Source organism: Bison bison, unplaced genomic scaffold (assembly GCF_000754665.1).
Source record: "Bison bison bison isolate TAMUID 2011002044 unplaced genomic scaffold, Bison_UMD1.0 scf7180017864376, whole genome shotgun sequence".
NCBI lineage: Eukaryota > Metazoa > Chordata > Mammalia > Artiodactyla > Bovidae > Bison > Bison bison.
Window position 1 is genome coordinate 8,779,180 of NW_011494948.1, and position 22,584 is coordinate 8,801,763.

At 41.9% G+C, this 22,584-nt stretch overlaps 1 pseudogene across 1 annotated transcript in view; it reads left to right on the forward strand.

The window, feature by feature from the left end:
* Positions 1–22,584, forward strand: part of LOC105000981 — a 59,422-nt pseudogene that overhangs the window by 36,398 nt on the left and 440 nt on the right. The window contains exons 2-5 of the transcript XR_826805.1: positions 921–1,070; positions 4,092–4,229; positions 6,030–6,169; positions 21,458–22,581. The product of XR_826805.1 is annotated as an alpha-2-macroglobulin receptor-associated protein pseudogene (transcript). The remainder of the gene's footprint in view (positions 1–920; positions 1,071–4,091; positions 4,230–6,029; positions 6,170–21,457; positions 22,582–22,584) is intronic.

Sequence of the window (22,584 nt, forward strand, 5' to 3'; positions counted from 1 at the left end):
GAGGAAGGGGAGGGCTATTAGAGAATGAATTTAATAATTCTTGCAGGAAGCTAGTCTTGTCTTTGAGGCTCCTTCATTCTGGAAGAATCTTTAGAAACATCCTCAACTGAGGGGCCTCCAAGTGACAGCAAATGATAAGCTAGGGCCCCGGTCTCCTAAGCTTTGCAGAGGAAGAGCAGCTGGGGTTGGGCTGGTGCCTCTGAAAAGCCCTTTTAGAAACTTGCCCAGAGTCCAGTAACATGCCCAGATCTGAGATGAGATGGAGGGAGACTGTGAGCATCAGGGAAGAAGAAACGGTTTTAAAATGAATGAAGCGGGCCGGGGAGTGGGCTGGTTCCAGAGAGAAACCATGAAAGGAGTGAAAGTCAGATTTTCGGGGAGGCCCAGCCAGCTGCAGAGCCTGCTTTCAATGCCTGTGTCAGGACAAAGGATGCTGCGCCCCCTGGTGGCAGACTGGCGGTCGGCGCCCGCGCGCTGCGGCGGAGACCGGCGACCAGACCCAAGGACCAGCTGAAAAAGTCGGCGGGTCAGATGCCTTTTCTTCTGTTTGCTAAGGGAGTTGAAGTTGAAATAGCCTTTGCTTTCTCAACTCTGCAGTCTAAATAGAGACGTTGGTGTAAAGTGAGCGGGTTTTGTAATTCTGGCATGCAATTTAGGCCGACAGGACAATGCCTGTTTAGAAGTAACCTAGTGGGGTGGGAATTGCCCTGGCTGGGAGAAAAGATCGGCATTTAAGCGCAGAGCTGGTCTGAGGAGAGTCTTTAAAAATTTAAGAACCTCCCTTTCTCAGTTTTAACACAAAAGGGGCTACAGTAAGATGTTTTAAAATTCTTTTGCTGGGATTTATGAGATAATCGTTACTCTTTTGCCAGAGCCTTGCACATTTGACATTTTTATTATTGTTTTCTATTTATATGCAGGTGCAAATGTTAGGTTTCAGCATCCTGAGTTCCCTGATTCTGAGCAAAGATTTGTGTGACTCCTTTCCTTTAAAAATGTAAAGAAAACCCTCCCTTCATCGCAGAAGCCATCGTCTCCACCTTTTGTGGAGCCTCCTGCAAAAAGCCGCAGTGAGTGCAGGTCTTTAGTCTCTGCTCTGTTTCTTTTAAAAATAAAGTATGAAAGTGTTGTGCTGGAAATTATGCTGCTAAGTGTTACATGTGGTAGGTGTGAATGTATGTTTCAATAGTTCCAGGCACAAGACCAAAAACTTCCCCAGAATTAGCAGAATTTTCAGCTATAATCTGGCTAACATTTCAGCGAATAGGTACAAAGGCCTGTTTGGGAGCACGCCACCTCCAAGGAGCTGTAGAGTTGAGTTTCCACTGACATATTGAGCCGTCCCTTGTATGGTCAGGTGATGTTCAGTGGGATCAGCCCCAGGAAGAGTTTTGTGGTGGCTGCGAGTTCCCTCTCCTAAAACCTGCAGATCGAGTCTCTGCGTAGTCAGTTGTACCCCCAGGGCAATTCTTCTTGCTCTGCACTTGAAGTCTTATCACAACAGAATGGGTACATTTTTTTGTTTTTGAGTTTAAGAAACTGATTATAGTGCTTTCAAGGATCAGTTGAGTAGCGACCTTAGTAGGCAGAGCTTCAGGGAGTATGTAGTCAGCGTGGATAGTGTCCCTAGGCCATATGCTTCCCGGGAGGAGCAGGGCTGCCTCTCTGAGAGGAAATGGGACGAAGAACAGAGCCCACACAACACGGTGGATGGCGGCTGCTGAGCACAGGGCTGGTGCTTTGACCTGGAGCACTGTGCCTTCAGTTCTCTAAAGTGAAAGCGTGAAAATGAAAGTGTTAGTCACTCAGTTGTGTCCGACTCTTTGCAACCCTGTGGACTGTAGCCCGCCAGGCTCCTCTGTCCAGGGGATTCTCCAGAATACTGGAGTGGGTAGGCATTCCCTCTTCCAGAGATCGTCTCAATCCAGGGATCGAACCTGGATCTCCTGCATTGTATGTGGAGTCTTTACTATCTGAGCCACCAAGGAAGCCCGAACAACTGTATCCTGGACTGAACTGTGTTGGGTCCGCTCCACAATTTTATATGTGGAAGCTCTAACCCCCAGGGCCTCAGAATCTGACTGTATTTGGAAATAGAACCTTTAAAAATTGTTATTCAATTAAAAGGTCAGTATGGTGGGCTCCCATCCAAGGTGACTGGTGTCTGTATAAGCAGAGGAGATCAGGATGCAGGCAAGTACAGAGGGAAGACCCTGTGAAGATATAGGGAGAGGGTGCTCATCATTGAGAAGGAAACGTCAAGACTGAGGCCTTAGAAGAGCCATCCTGCTGACACCTTGATCTCAGCTGCATAGCCTTGAGAATTGTGAGAAGATAAACTTCTGTCATTGAAGTCACTCAGTCTGTGGACTTTGTCACGGTAGCCCTAGCGAACTAACGCAAGCGGCTTCGCAGCACCGGCCAGTTCTGTGTTCCATTTGGGGAAGAAAACCTAGAGCATCAAATTTTTCTAGTTTTTGAGAGAGGTTAAGAGTCTTTTGCTCTTTAAATGTTGGCAGCAGGGCTGATGGCTTCACAGACAAGCAATCTGTGTAGTCCCATGAGACTGGTACTCAGAAGGGCCTCGGTGCTTGGTGTCACGTGAAATTATTCAACGTTGAACAAGGGGTTTGCATTTTCACATTGCACCAGACCCCACAAACTATGGAACCAGTCCAAACATGAAGTTTAAATAAAATTGAAGCATGGTTAATTAAGAGTATAGGGGCTGAAACAAAATATGTCTGAGGCTGGATGCAGCGTGGGACACAAGTTTAAACTTTTTGTTGCTAAATAGATTATGACTTCCCATTCCCCCAAGCCCCTGGGAAGGAATTTGTGGAGCCCAGAGGTTTCTGGGGGTGGGAAGAACAGTACACATAACTCCCCAGGTGTGATTCCCTGAGATTCTAAATACATGAGCTGCTGCTGCTGCTAAGTCACTTCAGTCCTGTCCGACTCTGTGCGACCCCAGAGACGGCAGCCCACCAGGCTCCCCGGTCCCTGGGATTCTCCAGGCAAGAACACTGGAGTGGGTTGCCATTTCCTTCTCCAATGCATGAAAGTGAAAAGTGAAAGTGAAGTTGCTTAGTCGTGTCTGACTCCTAGCGACCCCATGGACTGCAGCCTACCTGGCTCCTCCGCCCATGGGATTTTCCAGGCAAGAGTACTGGAGTGGGGTGCCATTGCCTGCTCCAGAATACATGAGCTAGTGTGACTCTAACAACATCAATAACAACAACACAACTTTTTTTTTTCAGGGATGGGTTATCAGAACCTCAAAATAAGAATATGTTGAGAAGAGGTCCAAGAGGAGGAATTAAGTGTTTGGTTTAGGGTGAAGAGCCAGGCTGGCCCTGTGTATGCCTGATGCTGGAAGCTCTCCCAGAGCCTTGCACCCGGGCACCTAGTTGGGCTCTGGGAAACTGGAACTGAGTACGTGCCCCACTGTGACCTCCATGACTCTGAGGGGCAGTCCAGCTCCCTGGACAAGCAACGTGGAGACACGACAGTGACAGGAGGAGAGGGACTGGCTAGACCACAGTTTTCTGCCCACAGTTGGGGAGCAGGACTCTTTCTCCTTCGGGCTGAGCCAGTCTCAAGGTTCCTGAGAGGTTTCCAGTTGGGTTAGGAGGGCTGAGCTGCGCGGGAATCTGGGCTGCCTGTTTCAAGGTGGGCCTAAGCCCGCGACTTGTGATTCCTGAGGGTCGTGGTGCACGCCATACCGGTTGACTCTCATTCGGAAGGGAAAATTTTGCCCCTGTGGAAATGAACATCAGTCATCAGGGAGCAGAGTCCCGGGGATATTATGGAGAGATCCTGTTTTTAAGGCTCTGCACTGATTTACAGAAGCTCACTGAAAATATTATAGTGGAATGTTCAGTCAGGAGGTCTGCTTTTCTGGTTCTATTTCTGCCCAGTACTGGCTAACTGGAGAGTGTAAATTTTAAAAGAAATAATTTCATATGCACATTTATGCAAACTCCCTCAGGGGAATGAGTGAAAGACTGTTTGAGACACTCTGAATTTTTTGGAAGAAAGCTGCTGTATAAATTAATATGGAGTTTTGTTTTTTTCTTCCCCCATCCCAGGTCTGCAAGACAGAACTGGAAAGAACTCCTCCCATCACTCATGGGAGAAAATGAAGCTCTCTACTGGCCTCTATCAGAGAAGCTAAAAATTTCCCTTTTTCCTGCAAGTGTCCCAAACCCCATGACTCTTATTTCCAGGTCAGAGACTAAGATTTTATTTTTATTATTCTTTATACTTGGCTTATGGAGAGTGCCCAAATGGCATTGTGATGGACTAATGATTATAAGCCTTCTCTGGGCAAGGCCAGGCCTTGGGTGTGAGAGGAAATTCTATCAAACCTACTCGGTGATTTGCCCAAAGTCACCTGCTACATTCTTCTGACAAACAGCACCCTCCTCCATCCTGGAGTTGGCGAGCAGAGTCCTCCTCTGGACTGAACCCGTCCCAGGATTCTTAAGGGGTTGAGGTAGTGATCCAAAATCTAAGAGAACTGGAATTCAGTATGTGGCATTTCTGATTTCATTCCTAAATGGTAGTTCCCTTCAGCGTGTGGAATATAAGAAACCTCACTAAAATTTTTAACTTAAAAGGCCACTGGGTTAAGACAGATGAAAATTATGTCCATATGAGAACTTGTCCACAAATGTTCACAGCAGCGTTATTCATAATAGGCAAAAAGGAGAAACAGTTCAGACAGCCACCAACTAAATAAATGGATAAACAACTTGTGGTTTATCCTTACAATGGAATACCATTTGGCAATAAAAAGGAATGAAATATTGACACATATTAAAACATGGATGAGCCTTTAAAACATTATGTTAATTGAAAAAGCCAGTCACAAAGGAACAATTAGTACATGATTCTATTCATATGAAATTCTTAGACTAGGCAAATCTAGAGAGAAGAAAATAACTAGTGGTCACCAAGGGGAATAGGTCAGAGTGCAGGCACTGGAAGATGACAGTTAAGTGGTTCAGAGTTTTTGTTGGGGGAGTGATGGAAATGTTCTAAAATTAATTGTGGTGAAGGTTGAACAACTCTGTGAATATACCAAAAAACAGTGAATTTTGCACTTTAAATGGGTAAATTGCATGATGTATAAATTGTGTCTCAATAAAGGTTTTAACCTTTTTTTTTTTTTTAAAGATACTCTAAAAAAGACCATTGGTTTATGTCTTTTTCTGAAGTTTATTGCCTTGAGATAGATATGAAAGTGTTAGTTGCTCAGTCATGTCTGACTATTTGCCACACCATGGACTGTAGCCCACCAGGCTTCTCTGTCCATGGGATTCTCCAGGCAAGAATACTGGAGTGGGTATAAAATCCAGGGGATCTTCCCAACCCATGGATTGAACCCAGGTCTTCTGCATTGCAGGTGGATTCTTTACCATCTGAGCCAGCAGGGAAGCCTTGGGATAGATATGTCTAGGCTTAAAAACAGATTGTATGAACCAAGAAAAGTGAGAATGTGAAAACTGATTTTTATCTTAGGTAGAGATACTGATTTGAAGAACTACACATAGCCACAATACCTGTAACAGTTTCAAACTGCTAAATTTTTTTTCTAAGCCTGAAATCATTAATATGTCTGTAAACAATGATGGGAAGTGGCTTTGTCTTTTTTGTCTTTTCCCTATTATTTTCTCTTTCTTAACTAATAGCACCCCAGCGTTCTCTTGAGGAACCACCCACCTCATTTGCAGTCCGGGTGGTTTGCATGTTGCCGACCCTATGTTTTAGGCTTTATGACTCTGACCTGATCAGGTAGCAGATTCTACCCAGTGTATTGGTGCTGAATCACATCAGCTCTTCTGAATCCACCGGTAAATTTTCAGGAATTTTGTGAGCCAGTTGTTAAATATCATCACTATTAAAAATTAAAGTATATGAATATATAATTAAATAAATTATATTTAAAACAAAGTGAATAGGTCCTCAAAAGTCACCACTTTCTAATTATTTCAATTCCTTACTCTATTATCTATGCTCTTAAGGCTTTTTACATCTCTTGGATCTGGATGGTGGAAGTACTATAGAGTGCTCTGCTATTGTGCATCTTCTCCCAATGCCAAGTTCAGTGACTTCCAGTTGACGGCTTGAAAGTGGACATGGTGGCAATATTTACACCACAGAGGTAGGCAAATACTGTATATAAGGGTTTTTCCTTTTTTGTCAAGGAGATTGTTAAACGGTTACTAGCTCGAGTGGGTTGAATGGTGTCCTGGCAACAGTTGTCTACATCTTAGTCCCAGGAACTTGTGAATATGATCTTATTTGGAGTAGGACTCTACAGGTGAAATTAAGGTTCTTGACATGAGATCATCCTGGATGATCCCAGAAGGCCCTAAATATAATCACGTGTGTTCTTACTTGGAGGGAGATGAACACAAAAGCACAGAGGAGAGACGCAGATCTGAGGAGGAGGCAAGATGGTCATTGAAGCAGAGATCTGAGTAAAGCTGCTACAAGCCAAGGAAACCTGGAGCTACCAGAAGCTGGAAGAGATAAGAAACAGAATCTCTACCAGAATCTCTGAAGGGAGAACAGACCTGGTGACATCTTGATTTTGGATTACTGACCTCCAGAAAGGAGAAAGTAAATTCCTCTTTTTGTAAGCCACCCAGTCTGTGGTGACTGCTTCTGGCTGCCACAGGAAGCTAAGGGCCCATCCAACCACCGCAGCACTACCGCATGGCCCGGTGATGGGCATGTGAGCCACGCTGAGACAACGGGAGGTCAGCTCCTATTGCAAAAGAAATATACCCCTTCTACGAGAGGTTGCTAAGTGGTTCAGTCTTTGCCAGAATATTTGCCAAAGAAGGAGAATAGCACAGAAAGTGGTAAAATTGGGATGCAGAAACAGAAAGAAGAGAGAGAGTCAGAACCCAGATAATGTTATTTGAGAAGCTGAATCTATTCTACTACTGAATTTTTAAAATTCTATGAGCAAATTACTTTCTTTTCTTTCTAAACCAAGTTCTTAACCAGTTGTTGTTCAGTCACTCAGTTGTGTCCAGTTCTTTGTGACCCCATGGACTGCAGCATGCCAGGCTCCCCTGTTCCTCACTGTCTCCCAGAGCTTGGTCAAACTCATGTCCATTGAGTCAATGACGTCATCCAACCATCTCATCCTCTGCTGCCGCCTTCTCCTCCTGCCCTCAATCTTTCCCAGCACCAGGATCTTTTTTAATGAGTTGGCTTGACCAATATAGACATGTTAATTTTCACAGCACAGATAGGATTGTAAATACATAAAATTACTATCATTTCATTAGTTACTATTGAAATCAAGCATAACTATATGTCAAACAGTGAACAATCTGAGATCTATCTGAACAAAGCATGCTTATTTGTTCCACTGATAATTACTGAGCCAAACATGTCTCATTCTACTCAGGACAGATATCCATCTATGTAAGAGCTAACAATTTATTTGCCTGTAAGGAGTTCAGTGTAACCCACATTAATGAGATTACCAGCAGGATTAACTTTCCATTTTATAGTTCATATTTTTCCAGACAGTACTAAATTCATGTAATTTCATTATTCTTCCTAAAGAGAATTTGTTTAATGCACAGCTAAAATATTTTAACTTGTTTATGAGATTACATTTAAGTACATTCACAGATCATAAAAAACTCTTTTGGAGTTTTTAGGTTGGGAAAATGTTCTTATAGTTATTTCCAAATGATGTTGTACCTTTGGTAATTTTGTACATTTCAGCAATTTTCACTTTCCATTATCCTTAGTAATTTTTTAATGTGGGCAAGCACATTTCTGAAAGGAGCATGCCAGAGAAAATCCTAGGGACAGATATACCATACTGAACTATTTTTAAAGTAAAACCTTTTTATCTTCAGCTTTTCTATCACTAAACCATTTTTCCAGTTCAAGAGTTTTAAAATTAATTCCCCACCCCCCATAATCCTATCTCTTACCTCTACTTTCAAATACCTTTGTCTTTTGATGAGCGCATTTTGGATGAATTCCCAGTCAACTTTCAAAATTTAATTAAACTCAGCTAAGTTTAACTCAGCTTTAACAGATAGTTTTTTATTTTTTATTTTTTTATTTTATTTTATTTATTTTTTTTGGTTTATTTTTTATTTATTTATTTTTTTTCTCTAATTTTATTTTATTTTTAAACTTGACATAATTGTATTAGTTTTGCCAAATATCAAAATGAATCCGCCACAGGTATACATGTGTTCCCCATCCCGAACCCTCCTCCCTCCTCCCTCCCCATACCATCCCTCTGGGCCGTCCCAGTACACCAGCCCCAAGCATCCAGCGTCATGCATCGAACCTGGACTGGCAACTCGTTAACAGATAGTTTTTTAATAGCTGATTAACTGGGAGCCCATCTTTAGGAATTCTAAGAAAAAAAGGTTGGTGAATGTTGCATCTTGATAAAAGTTCTAATACTGATGTTACTAGCATCAATAAACAAATGCCTGCTTGTGTTGCTTTAAAAAGACAATAAACTTTCAAGTGCAAGTATCCAACTAATACATTATTCCGAGTATTTTATATTTGCTAGTAGCATTACTTATCAAAAAGAGACTTTGAGTATTTTCAAGTCAAAAACCCCACAAAAACCAACAACCACATAGGGAATAAGAGATTGTACTGAGGACATATACATTAATCAGTCATTAACAATTCAAGCCTACTCTTCTAGGATAATTCTTCTTCTGTACAAAAATGTAGCCACTACTGGGGAGAGATGGATTGGGATTTGGGGGTTAGTAGACACAAACTGTTATTTATAGAATGGATAAACAAGATCCTGTTGTATACTCGGGGAACTGTATTCAATACTCTGTGAAAAACCATAATGGACAAGAATATGAACAAGAATGCGTGGAGGGATGTGTGTGTATCTGAATCACCTTGCTGTACAGCAGAAATTAACACAACAGTGTGAAATCAACTATACTTCCACAAAATAAATTTTTTTAAAAATAGCGACCAAAATTTTGGAGGTGATTAGGTTCACTATCAACTTAGAATTACAAGGAACCATGGGGAAATTAAAACTACAGCTTTCAGAGTCCCCATTTTTATAGCCCCCTAGAAGCCTAAAATAAAAATTGGAAACACATCAAATTGAGCAAAAACAGAAGTAAACAGTCTCAAAATAAGTGTTTAGAAAGCTACTAAATAATTAAATATTACTCATTCTTGATAACCCTGGCTATGGAGAATTCAAACAAGTTTGCTTTTTTCCTAAAGCTAAACAGAAACTCACCGCCAAAGTTGAAATACAAGGAACCGGAAAAAATCAGTGATTTGTTCCCTGATGGCAACTTTATGCCAGAGATACGAGAGTTTCTTTACACGGAATTGTTTTCTTCCTGTGGAAAACATCGATAGGAATCTAGGTGAATGGATATAATTAAGTAGTTGTGTGGCTCTAAAATGCTTCCCCCCCCACATCAAATGCCCCAGCGTTTTCCCAGGAACCAGAAGAGAGGAACAGCCTTCAGAAGAGTTAGGCCCTCGAGATATTTCCAAACTGCCTGGGGGAAGGCTTGGACCAACTACAATAGGGAACCATCCTGCCTTGGACACGAGTCTAAATTGATGACCTAATACGTCTTTTCCAACTCTGACTGCCACAGTTTTATGAGCATCCAGAACTGGGCATCTGCCATAGTCAACAAACAGAGCTTCTCAAGAGCTTATACATCCCCAGAAACTCAAATACACCAAAAACCTGGGAGCACAGTCTCCCAAGGCTCGGGGTGCCACCTCTAGCTTTCCAGGTATGAAATGGAAATACTTCTCTGGTAGGATGATTCTTAAAGGAAAGAAAGTATGTATCACTCTCCATGTTACCATGGTTTAAAAGCTCTAAGCCAGAGCAGACCCAATTGCTGAGAAACGTGAAGAATAGCTTAAGGGTCCCTCTTTCTCAGGTGGTGGTGATTCAGTCGCTAAGTTGTGTCCAACTTCTGCACGTGTAGCCCGCCAGGCTCCTCTGGCCATGGAATTTTCCAGGCAGGGATACCGAAATGGATTGCCATTTCCTCCTCTAGGGGATCTTCCTGCTCCAGGGTCTTGAACCTGCGTCACCTGCATTGGGGGTGGATCCTTTACTAACTGAGCCACCTTAGTGGCTTAGAAAGATTCCTTAGAAAGGGAATCCCTCTTTCTCAGGGCTCCCCCTCCAAAGCCCTGTACTTAATTTTGTATTTGTACTTTTGCATTCTTTTGGTGGAGTCCCCTTAATTAATAAGCTGTAGACCCTTCCCCGTCCTTACAAATGGCATCGAATCTTCACTTGATATGAGTGTGAAAATTAAACACAAAGTCCTCTTCATCTTTTATGGCTATTCTTTACCCCTGGCAAGTCACTATTGACCATGAGGCCTCTTGGTTTGACTCTCTGGTCCTCAGTTGTCCTCTCAGCCACAACAGTGGTTCAAAATCCGACTGCTATTTAAGCTTATTCTCTTTAGCTCCTTTATGAAATAACCCTCCACTGTGGGCTAATTATTGCAATGGCTTACAGACTCTAAAGGCCAGAAGGTTTTCCATGCATGGTCCTCCTTTCGGTTAAGCTGCATCACTGTTCCAACATCAGCTAAGTTTTGTTTTCTGTTCAAGTTGAAGGATGTGGACTAGGCTTCCACACTTTTCAACAGGCTCTCTTGGCTCAAGAGACCAAGCCACAGAAACATTTACTTTTTTTTTCTGATTACAAAAGTAACAGCATGTATATAATATACATCCATAAATAACTTGAAACGTTGTAATATATAGCACAGAAAGTGAAAATCTTTCCTAATCCCACACAGCTGAGAAAACCAGTTAACATTTTTTTTTCAAGGCATATATTAACATTTTATTTATTATTTTACAAAACTGGGATTGTATTCTCAACTTTGAAGCTTGCTATTTTCCACCTAGCAATATGTCTTAGACATATTTCCCTGCCAGTCTGTAAAGAGTGATCTTCCTTTTAATCTTCTTTTTAATGGCTCCATGGTATTGTATTGTGTGGCTGAACCAAACTTTGCTGAACCAATTGCCTGTTAATGCACATTTGGGCCCTTTCCAGTTTTCCCTGTAACACAGATTCTTGCAAGCATCATTTTACACTTACATCTTTGAGCAGTTGTAGGAGTATTTCTCTATGATAAATTCCCAGAGGGTGAATTATTATCAGGTCAAAGGGTATGAGCACTTCATTTTTAATAGCTATTGCCAAATTGCCCTCCAATAATTTTATACCAATTTACACCCCAAACTACACTGTAAGGAGGAGCCTGCTCCCCCCACCCCTTAGCAACACTAAAATCGGGCAATTTAGAGATGTCTGATGTGAGTTAGGAGTTAAGAGATTCAGCCTGTGGAGTTTTCTCCCTTTGTGAACCGCTAACAAAGACATCAAAAGTCTCCCCCTTTCCTTGATGAGCCCTCTGCTCTCTGAGCCAATACCCAGACAGACATCTAGCTAAGATGAGAAGCAAAAATTCTAACACCTGATCCTTGTGCCTAGCTGGATTAGAGATGATTCGCAGTGAATGTATAAGCAAATGTGTTAGTTCTATAATGCTTAATAACTTAATCATGAAAGAAATATAAAGAGCGATCTTGACTTGGGCAGTACTGTTTTAATGTAAACAGCACATTTAATCTTACAGTATCAGAAAACTTACCTCTGCACAATTCCTGGAATTCACCCCTATGTTTAGTGGAGCAAAGTCATTTGAAGAATCTGTTCTTTAAAGGTATGTGATAAGTGACTCTGAGTCAGGCCATTTAAGAAGAGCTCCATTTGCCAACACCCAGTCTAAAGGAGCTCATTTTGAGGATTACTATGGTTTATGTGTCCAGAATTAGGGCCACTGGGCACTAGACTGGGAAGAAACTTCAGGATTTATCCAGTCAACAGATTTTGAAACTCTAGCTCTACAAAGCCTTGATGTTTCTTCTTGGAGATACAAGTTGACAGAGGAGTAAGGTGGAAGGTCTTAAAGGTTCATGGGATTCTAACCCTAATTCCACGGGAGCCCCACTTCCATCTGCTTCATATGGTGGGCTACACAGCATGTTATCTGGAGCAAGCCAATCCCTTCCTTTCCTCATCGATAAAATAGACTTGAGAGCAGAGCATGTTAAGAGTGGTGAAGATGAAATTAAATAATACTATGCATGTAACAGGCTTCCCTGGTGGCTTAGACAGTAAAGAATTTGCCTGCAATGCAGGAGACTTGGTTTGATCCCTGGGTTAGCCCAGTGCCCTGCACATCCCAAGAACTCAATAAATGTTTACTAATTTATTATGTATGATTTTCCTTTGAAAATGGATTCTGCTACTAAAACATACACTTTGAAACCACCCATTTATTTGTTAGTCTTTCAAACAAGGTGACTCTTTCAGATGGAGTAGTGTTAAATTTAATTTCCAAGTTCTAATCCAGTGATCCTACTCTAAGACCCCGGTCCACTTTCATGGAGACTGCTGGAGGCGCTGAGAATGATCAGCCTCCCACATACCAGGTGGTTCCACTCACGAACCAACCAGCTAAGATGACAACTCCTCTATCTGCATTCCTATTGATTCATAGAAGAAATACCAATGTACGGAAAAAAATGGTTTTCCTTGCCTTGTGGGAGAAGGTCCCTGCAGGTTCACCATGAGAAATGATCATGAAGGTTGCAAAATGTTAAAAATATTACCAAGTTGCCATCTCTTTCATGACTGTGAGGACAATGGAAAGGAGTTCTGAAAGGGACACTTAAACCTTCTAAGTTTGGCTGAAGTTTCCCTTCTTGGCCAGATGTTTTTAAAAGGAAGAACTCAGTCAACAAATGTACAGTCTTATCAAGCATTTTCTTAGGAAAGCTTGTCTTTGTGTAGGGGAAGCTTTCCTAATGAATCACAGACGTGAGGCTGGAGGGGGAGAACATTTTCCTCTTTGAATGGTCCAACACAAGACCAAAACCCAGGGAGTAAGGAGCAAAACCTTCCAAACTGTGTATCTTTTCTACCCAAGAACGCCTTCCATGCCCCTCACTGCTGCTGTGGGAGAGCCAGACGTGGGTTTGGGAGGGGCTTCTCTGTGTCAGGGCCATTTGGGGTCTGTGCTAGACTTAGAAACAAGCAGACATAAAAGCTGTAGAATTAAGGGTTGAAAACAGCATTTAATGAAACCCCTCCCTCCAGACGCTCTTGATCAAAGTCTCTCCTAAGACAACCGATCTACAGTTGCATACATAAAACTTTGGCAACACTCTGTCCTCATGGTTTTCAACAGAGGTTTTTAGACCTCTGAAACTGGGCATCGTCCCAGAATTGAGATCCAGCTGCATTACGCATACCAGAAGACACACCAGCACAGCCGAAGCCTGTGCAACCACTTTCTTTTAACCTCGCGTCTGTGAAAAATTACTTTCCAAAAAAATAAGTGAAACCCGATGTCTTCTCCGGGTGGTTATTTTTGCGCCTATGAAGTCAATAAAACTCTCCAGATTTATTAGACAGCCCTGCTGCGGGAGACAAGACCACTTCCTATTCCCCAGCAGAAATGTGTGCCATTCCTTTCTGTAACCTTCTGACCACAGATTTTCGTTTTATTCATTTCTTTTATTTTTTCCCAGAAAATTTGTCAAAACCTTCTAAGATAAGTGGCTTGGCCTGCACTAAAATCCCAAATTCTGGCATCCAAAAGTGACAAAATGAACACATTTCAGGCTCCTCTAGCTTTTCTTCTTTCCTTCCTATTTTAGAGAGACCCCCGTTTCTTTTCGTCAGAAACAGTAAGGGGTTTGGCTGTCTTTCCTTCAACCTCTCTAAACACCGAATGTAACACCTACCAAGTTACACTCCTGTGGGCACCATGGTCCTACACTCCATGATCACCACGGAATGATGACCATGATAATGACAACTGGAATCGGTTCTATTTACTGAGCCCCTACTGTATATGCTGGGGTTCTCCTGTATGGAGATTCAAAAATGTAGAGGATGATATACATTCTTCCCAGAGCTTAGCATTTACTTGGAGAAATAAACATGTAAACAAGTATAAGTCATTTAGTGGGACAGATTTCTTAATAAACATTATGGGATATAAAGACTAGAACATGGAAAGGTAATGATGGGTTTCTCAGAGGAGATGACTCTTGAGCTGTGTGTTTAAAGATGAGTTGGAGTTTATCAGATAAACTTAGGGTAAGGCACGTCATACAGAGAGGCTACCAACTGCTGAGGACCAGAGCTGTGAAATAGCATGCTACATGTGCGACCTAAGATGTTCTGTGCAATGGGAATGAAGGTCAAAATGTTGTAAACAACCCGTGTTCATGCATGAATGTGGGTAGGCTTTTTAGGAGAAGAGGAACTACTGAACAGGATAAAGATTTGGAGCAATTGTGATAGATGTTCCGCAGAGAGAGCACAAGGGGTTGAGTGCTATCCAGGAGCAAAATGAAGAGAGCCTGAACCAAGCCAGTGTGATGGTAATGAGGATGAAGATTTAAGAGTGAGAAAAATGGAAGACGTTAAAAGGTCGTAGAATGAAGATTCCCACTCCAGGATGACTATTAAGCAGTTGTATTTCATTATTTAACAGTGAAAATTACTTCCAAAATACTTTTAATATTAAATTATTGACTCACTATATTTCTTTCTCCATCTACTTCCAAAAATGATTTGCAGTAGGAAAGAGATTGTAGCAGCAGCCAGGACCACCATGTGTGACTATGTAACCTTGGCCATCTACAAACTGATGAAGAGCATTTGTAGGGAATCATCTTTAGTTCAGTTATTCTGAATATCATTTAAAGAAATTCATACCAGCACTATCTTGACTAGTTTGAATTTTGATTATCCTCCTGTTAATATGAAACATTTATCTCAACTTAATTGGTACTTCCTTGGATGATAACTTCTAGTTCACTTACTCATATTTTCAGGGAACTGAGAGAGAAGGTGGGGCTTCCCAGGTGGCTCAGTGGTAAAGAAACTGCCTGCCAATGCAGGAGACAAGAGATATGAGTGTGGTCCCTGGGTTGGAAAGACCCTTTTGGAGAAGGAAATGTCAACCCACTCCAGTATTCTTGCCTGGAGAATCCCATGGATAGAGGAGCCTGGCGGGCTACAGTACATGGGGTCACAAAGAGCTGGACATGGCTGAGTGTGCATGCGTGCACACAAACACATGTGAGAGAGAGAGAGAGAAGGTGTTCTTGGCTACACCTACTCATTTGGTTTTGGCAAAGGAAAGAAGCTGAAGTGCAGCATTTGGGGAATCAGATGACTCTTAATTTGTTCCCTATGAAACTAAGACACACCTAAGCTCAGTTTTCCCAACTGTATAATGGACCAGCATTAATGTCTATCTCATAGTTTTGATGTAAAAATTAAATGAGCCAATGAATAGCAAGTACTTGGCACATAGTAAGGTGACAGGTCTTAGTACTCTCTATGCTGTGCTGGTGGAGAAGGCAATGACACCCCATTCCAGTACTCTTGCCTGGAAATCCCATAGACGGAGGAGCCTGGTAGGCTTCAGTCCATGGGGTCACTAAGAGTTGGGCACGACTGAGAGACTTCACTTTCACTTTTCACTTTCATGCATTGGAGAAGGAAATGGCAACCCACTCCAGTGTTCTTGCCTGGAGAATCCCAGGGACGGGGGAGCCTGGTGGACTGCCATCTATGGGGTTGCACAGAGTCGGACACGACTGAAGTGACTTAGCAGCAGCAGCAGCAGAGTAGGTTGCGGTTTCCTCCTCCAATAGATCTTCCCAACCCAGGGATGGAACTCATGTCTCCTCCTTTGGCAGGCAGATTCTTTACCATTAAGCCACCTGGGAAGCCTGCTTGAAATATACTCCTTATAATTTTCTTGTTTTATAGAAAAGGAAACTTAAGCTCTTTGAGGGCGTTCATTTATCTTTGTATTTCCAGTCCATAGAGTAGCATCCGCCTCAAAACACCCAAGTGTCTTGCTAACAGGGATTGCAATAGTAACTTGTCCAAAATCAAACATCTAGTAAAGAGCATGATTAGTATTCAGACCTATGTCTGCATAATTCCAAGGCTGGTGCTCTTTTAATAATTTCCCAGTTTTATGGTATAAAAAAGGACATGGAAGCTGACTGAAGTGCTGCTTTATACCTTTGTTTACTACTAGTTTTCAAATTATTTAATTGTCATCCTTTAGGGTTCTCAGTATGTGCTGGGCTGGCCAAAAAATTCATTCAGGTTTTTCCATAAGATGTTACAGAAAAACCCAAATGAACTTTTTAGCTAACCCAATAGTTTCCATTCATATCATTTAAAGGTTATTTCCAGAGCATTTCTACCTGGGTCAAGATCATGGTTTGTATTTTTTGCTTGAGTCCTATTTCCAGTTTTTAATGCTCTCCAGGTAAGTTTCACCTACTAGAATCTACAAGAGACACTTCAGCCTTAACATCTCCAAGCCAAAGCTCACCTACCAGCTGCCCCTCTTCCTTCTCCAAAGTTTACCCTCCAGAAACCCTGCTTTCCCTTTTGTTTTGGTAGATGACATGTTCTTCCACCCAGGCACTCCAGTTAAGATTTTAGATTCAATCTTTACCCCTCCTATTTTCCTTACTCAGCTGGTTACCAAGTTCTATTGTTTCTACCTCAAAAAAGATATTTTCAGATCTGGCTTTCCCTTTTCATCTCAGCTGCTACTGTCTAATTCAGTACAGTGGTCCCTCCATACCTGTAGGGGATTGGTTGCAGCCCCTGGCCCCTGCCAGAATACTAAGCTCCAAGGATGCTCAAGACCTTTACATAAATGACATAGTATTTGCATATAACCTACACAGATCCTCACATATACTTTAGATCTAGACTGTGAAGTGAAGTCACTCAGTCGTGTCCAACTCTTTGTGACCCCATGGACTGTATATCAGGCTCCTCTCTCCATGGGATTTTTCAGGCAAGAGTGCTGGAGTGGATTGCCATTTCCTTCTCCAGGGGATCTTCCTGACACAGGAATTGAACCCGGGTCTTCCACATTGCAGGCAGACGCTTACCGTCTGAGCCACCAGGGAAGCCCGTCTCTAATTTACTTATACCTATACAATGTAAATGTTATGTAAATAGTTGTAAATACAAAGTAAAGCTGTGTAAATTGTTGCTGGCAAATTCAAGATTTGCATTTTGAAACTTTATGGAATTTCATATTTCAAATATAATCTATGGATACAGAGGGCTGACTGTATTTCACCATTTTTTGCCTGAAGAGTTTGGACAGCTTCCAAATTGACTTTCTTACCCTCAGTACTTTCACTCACCAGCCTTTTGAAGGCAAGATGATCTTTCTCTAACTTGGAACAGATCGGACACTCTCCATCTCTAAAAGCTTGGGCAGTGGCCCTCACCTTCAGTTTAAGAGGTTATACTCACTCCTGTGTAATTATTTTATTTAAAACTGAGCCCAGTCAGATTTTCCTGCCACTCTGCTCATGTGTCCTTGGCTTTAGCTCTCCTGAACCGCTTGCTCTTCCATAAATGCTGAACGCACCGTGGGACTGCCTTTCTTCCAACTGCTTCCTCTGCCCAGAATGACCTTCTCCCTTTTGGCCCTGAAAACTCCTGCTCATTCCTTAAGACTCAACCCAATATCACATCCAGGGTGAGGCTCTTTTCACATCTCCCAGCTGACTCGAGGAAAATTAATTTTCCTTTGCATTCAACGAAACACTTCCAACATTTTTATTAAAATTAGTTCTTTATGTATTAATGATCCATGGAAACTCAAGGGCAAGGACTACTTAATTCATTGATGTAAGCTTTATCCCAACATAAGCCTAGTTAAGGTTTTATTTATTTTTTTCTGTTTAAGGAAAAAGACCACATTGTTTGTTTGTTTTAATAAATGATTAATAGTGTAATTGGACTTCCCTGGGGGCTCAGCCAGTAAAGAATTGACCTGCAATGCAGAAAATGTGCAGGAGACACAGGTTTGATCTGTGGGTTGGGAAGATCCTTTGGAGAAGGAAATGGCAACCCATTCCAATATTCTTGCCTGGGAAATCCCATGGACAGAGGAGCCTGGTGGGCTACAGTCCATGGGGTCACAAAGAGTCAGACATGACTGAGCGACTAACACACACACATCCATGAACAAATCTACTTTATAAATACATAACCTCCCTCCAGGCACAACTTTGCTTAATAACAGAGGTAAAGAACAGCTATGACTAGGACAGATTGGCCTCAGGATCATATGAAATAGAAATCCATTAAAGCCAGATCACTCCTAATAGTGAGGTTTCTTTTGACTTGAAGGCTTTCCTACCCTGCTATGGGCCACCCTCAACATAGGAGGTTTTAAATGTTTATAACTTTTCTTAGAGTTCTATCCATCTCTTTGTTTAAAACAAATTTTCCTCAGTCCTTTCCAATCCACCAGAGGACCAACATTTTCTTGAAGTTATAGATTGCCTATAATCACTGAAACCTTTATCTTTTCCTCCTCTGTATGTCAACTTTGTAAATGAGTTTTTCTTTTCTGTTGTAGGAGAAAACACTAGTGTAAAGAACCATATACTAAAAATATCAAAGTTCCTGCTTCTTAGGGTATATAGTCTACAAATTCCTCTTGAAAGGTATTTAGTGGTGTATAGGATTGTTGAAATGAAAGTCAGATCTCACTGGATAAGGAGTCAGAGACTCTAGGTTCTAGTTCTAGCCTACTTGAGTCACTTGAGTGATAGTTGGGCAAGTCACTTAAAACACCAGGTTGCAAATTTGGAGCACCTAGGCCAGGCTTGGACCACAGAAGTGTGTTGCTTAACCCTTATAGTGCTTGAATGAGGTGACATTTAATTGGGAGATTCCACATAAGAATGTAGGTTTATATTTTCTCTCGAGAAATCAGATCTGGCCACAGGGGTCCAAGATTTCTACTCATTTTGTCCTAGCAGAGCCCCTGAGCCCTTTAACATGGCATGGGCTCTCCAGGGCCCCCGTGACTTCATCATTTTCTACTGGCCTTTAGTCTGCTCTACACAGAGGCAAATACTGATTTCTGTTTGTCCATGCACTTGTGCTCAGGGTGATATCAAAAGCATTTCACTACTAAGGCATGGGACTCACCCATCAGAATGGACTACCTTTGTGCTAGGTGCAACATTGCAGGGATGCCCTGCTCTCCCTAGCTGCTTGATTGTTGGGGGAGGTTCAAGAGCTCCTAGGGCAAGGGCAAGGGTGGCATCACTGAGTGGGCTGAGAGGCTGAGAGCAGTCTCCAGATGCCAAATATTATAAGGACTTTGCTGACCTCAGGAGCACATCTCCTGAATTTAAGCTCTGCTTGATCTGTTGTTTTCTCAGATAGATATATTCCTGTACCCATGTCTCTTATTGAAAGCAAGTAAATGAAAGAAAACTAGATTTTTTTTAAAAGGCAGAATGGTTTTTCTTGCCCTTGACTGACTTGTTCATTTACCAACTGGCCGCTACAGCATATGAGTTTGATTTCCTGGTACTAACCAATCTACAAACTCTTTTCCAGCCTAAGCATAAGGAACCTCTAATTTTATCCATTTTATAAATGGAGTGAAAATTTTGCAAAACATCTTGAAGAATTTTGCAAATCATTGTACAGAGTTTATATAAGGTCTAAAACACTATTTGAAATAACAAATCACCAATAAATTATCTCCATTTTCTTATTGGGCTTTTCAATTTTAAAAGTACTCTGATGTTCTTTCTTTTTTCTTTTTTTAATTTAGCCGTGGCTATTTTTCAAATGGAATTAATGACCAAAAGCTAGCCTCATTCTCTAATTACAGTAAGAGACACTAGACAGGAGTCGTTCCAGACACTGACCCATCTTGGCTCAGGGAGAGGCTCTGGGCAGTTTTACTATGTGCTGGCTTAGTACCTGGGGCCAGGAAACATCTGTTAGAACATGCGGTCCAGCGGGTGCTCTGCTTAATTATAAAATGGCATTTCAGAGTCCCTTTGAGTTGGCTGGCCTTAGCTTCTAATGCTATACGATCAAGCAAAATGCAATTCTTGACGTTCTATTAACAGAATATCCAAACTGAGTATTGCAATGCTTTAAGAAGAGTAAAAAAGTTAAACTTTTGCCCTTGGGGAAAAGGTATGGGGGGAAAATGAAAAAGAAGTGATTTCTAAAAGCAATTGAGAAGCTTAGATCTGAATGGGTATTCCTTCGATAGGCAATGGGGGAGCTGAGGTAGGAATGACTCACGCTTCTAGAATGAATTGTTTATATAGTGCTTCCTCCTCTTCATTCCCTGTTTGGAAGGTCAAGGACAATGACAACTGAGAAGAAAAGGGAGAACAGGAGAAGAGTGAGTGAATGCTGGGAGCATCCAGAGTCCTTCACCTTGACTGAGACGACACACTTCTGAACTGAGTTTATCAATCAGTTATGGCCCAGGACTTAGGGTTAAAATTTGGAACACATACCCTTGGGAATTCTTCCTAATGACATGAAACTCTTATTAGTCCTTATGAGAACTTACCTTCCCAAATCCTCTTATACAGTGATGATAGAACAGAGCCTATTGTCAGCAATGTCTGCTGGAGTACCTTTTGTCTCATAGCTTGTTGTAATCACTTCCAGACCAGGGTATATTTATGATTTACATAATGTTATAGAAGAAGAGGTCTTAAGGGTTTTTTTCCTCCAAACCTTTCTGAATTATTATTTTAGACTCATTGCCAGGTTTTTTTTTTTTTTTTAAAGGAGGAAGTTGATGAACTTTTAAACATGTCATTACATGCTCTGAAATAGCAACTCTTTGTTCTTGTAGAGTTTCTTGTGGAAATTTTAGGACTGTGTGAATGAGTGTGTGTGTGTGTGTGTGTGTGTGTGTTTAGAAACAGGTAGAAAAGGAAATGGGTGAAAAGGAACACTTGAGGTTCACTGATAAAATTAAACACATATTGTGTGTTTCTGTTAGAAGAAAAGTTGGCAGATTTGGGAGAATCTTACAGAACATTTGGAGTAGGTTTTGGAAGGGCAGCTCTATGCTCGCTTTTCATCATGTTTCAGTAATTAGGGGTGGGAGCTGAAGGGTTAAGCCCTAAAGCAAGAAAATATCTCTAGTTCAGAAAACAAAGGGAAACTTGCATATTTCTGAAGATGACATCGGATCAGCCTGTGGATTTCAAGCAATTATGCGATATTATGATCCCCACTGAGCATGCATTAGTTGGAATACTGTTCTTTCTATTTCTCCATATCCCGGGGTTGTACACTGAAAGAGCCCTGTTCAACTTCGCATGTCAGAATTTTGAAGGAAAAATTATAGTAAAATATGTTTAAAACAGTGGGGCCTTATGTGAGTGAACACAACATTTTCCAAGGCTTTCAAAAATCCTTCTGTTAAAAATATGGTTTTTATTTTGTTTCTTTCTTATACATTTTTTTTTTTTTTCTTTTCAGTCAAGCTTTTACCTCCCCTCCTTCCTGGAGAAAATCAGAGAGAAGTTTCCAAGGATATCCATAACACAGCCTACATTTAGGGCCTGGGGATGTACAATGGATTTGTTTTAAATGAGACACCCCACGTGGAAAATAAACAAGTGAGAAAAGTTCATCTGTGGATATAACTCTAGTTCCAACAACTGTGGTGACAGTCACACTGTCTGAGTAAATGTCCCCCAGAGTCATCTTGAGAGCAAAATGATTATTAATTGAGGCTTCTGTGAGTTGAAAGATGGGTTGTTCATAAAGGGGAGGAGCTTTTCTAGACCTCGAGAAACTGAAGACTCAGCTCCTGGGCTGTTCTAAAAGGTGAAGTGTCTTTTAAAAATTGAATTAATTAAAAACAAAATAAAACAAAAAGCAGGCACGGCATAGTATACAGATTAGGAATGATGGTGAATGAATTTGATATCTATTTTATTCCATGACATTCTTTCTCCGAAAGGAGAGAAGTAATTTGTTTGATCAGTTAGGGAAAGCATTTCGCTGTTAATGATGAGATCCTGCCGCTGGATTGCTGGGGCTCATAGGGTGATTGCTCAAAGTCACCAGGGACCCAGGCTCTTTCTAGCTCTCTGCCCTTTCATCCTGCGGCTAAGGTGTCCCTCTAGTCATTGTATGTTCTCTCCAAGCATGAAAGAGGAAAGGGTAGAGAAAGGTAGGGTAGAGAAAGGTAGGGTAGGAAAGGCTCTCGAAGAAAGCCACGAGAACGCCATCAGGCCAGTGGACCTGAGTGGCGTGCAGGCGGAGGCGCTGGCGAGCAGGCATGCGGAGCTGAAGGACCGGCTGCGGAGCATCGGCCAGGGCTTCGACCTGCTGCGCAGGGTCAGCCACCAGGGCTACGGCGCCGAGACTGAGTTCACGGAGCCCCGGGTGCTGGACCTCTGGGACATGGCCAAGTCAGCCAACTTCACCGAGAAGGAGCTGGAGTCCTTCCGGGAGGAGCTCAAGCACTTTGAAGTTAAAATTGAAAAGCACAACCATTACCAGAAGCAGCTAGAAATTTCTCACCGGAAGCTGAAGCACGTGGAGAGCTTTGGGGACCAGGAGCACGTCACCCGCAACAAGGAGCGCTACGCCATGCT